Raw genomic sequence first — 1,476 nt, forward strand, 5'->3', positions numbered from 1 at the left:
AGCACATGGTTAGGGACAGCTGGTTTTAGCGCTTAGGGCAAGGATTTTATTCCTGTGGGCCCTCCTATCCACTGATTCTCAAAGCCTTGGATCCTTTTTATCACCCTTGCCTTTTGGTTTAAAGGGGTATTGGCTTTTTCTGCTTGCTTTTTTTTTTTGCAAGCTTTTCACTGCTTTTTCTTGCTTCAAGAATCAATTTTATGATTTTTCAGATCATCATATAACATTTCTCCTTTTCCTTTCATTCTTTCAAGAGCCAACAAGTTTAACATTCATAAATAATCAAATTCAAAAATATGCACTGTTCAAGCATTCATTCAGAAAAACAATAGTATTGCCACCACATCAAGATAATTAAACTGTTTTAAAATTTGAAATTCATGAATTCATGTTTCTTTTTCAATTAAAAACATTTTTCATTTAAGAAAGGTGATGGATTCATAGGACAGGTGACAAATGAGATGAGGGAAGGCTAACATTGCCAAAGGAGAGGACTTGTCTGCCACCTTGTAGAGTTCTTGGGATATAACCTCATAAACTTCCACTTCCTCTCCAATCATGATGCTATGTATCATGATAGCCCGGTTTATAGTAGCTTCGGACCGGTTGCTAGTGGGAATGATTGAGCGTTGGATGAACTCCAACCATCCCCTAGCCATGGGCTTGAGGTCATGCCTTCTTAGTTGAACCGGCTTCCCTTTTGAATCTCTCTTCCATTGAGCGCCCTCTTCACATATGTCCATGAGGGCTTGGTCCAACCTTTGATCAAAGTTGACCCTTCTAGTGTATGGGTGTGCATCTCCTTGCATCATAGGCAAGTTGAATGCCAACCTTACATTTTCTGGACTAAAATCTAAGTATTTCCCCCGGACCATTGTAAGCCAATTCTTAGGATCCGGGTTCACACTTTGATCATGGTTCTTGGTGATCCATGCATTGGCATAGAACTCTTGAACCATTAAGATTTCGACTTGTTGAATGGGGTTGGTGAGAACTTTCCAACCTCTTCTTCGGATCTCATGTCGGATCTCTAGATACTCATTCTTTTTGAGTTTGAAAGGGACCTCGGGGATCACTTTCTTCTTGGCCACAACTTCATAGAAGTGGTCTTGATGCACCCTTGAGAGGAATCTCTCCATCTTCCATGACTCAGAGGTGGAAGCTTTTGCCTTCCCTTTCCTCTTTCTAGAGGTTTCTCCGGCCTTTGGTGCCATAAATGGTTATGGAAAAACAAAAAGCTTTAGCTTTTACCACACCAAACTTAGAAGATTGCTCGTCCTCGAGCAAAAGAAGAAAGAAGAGAGTAGAAGAAGAAATAGAGGAGATGGAGTGGGCTTTGTGATTCGGCCTAGGGGGAGAAGTGGTATTTAGGTTGTGTGAAAATGAAGGAGTGAAGATGGGTTTATATAGGAGTGAGAGGGGTGTGTATGGTTTGGCCATAGAGGGTGGGTTTGGGAGGGAAAGTGGTTTGAATTT

This window comes from Arachis ipaensis, chromosome B06 (assembly GCF_000816755.2).
Source record: "Arachis ipaensis cultivar K30076 chromosome B06, Araip1.1, whole genome shotgun sequence".
NCBI lineage: Eukaryota > Viridiplantae > Streptophyta > Magnoliopsida > Fabales > Fabaceae > Arachis > Arachis ipaensis.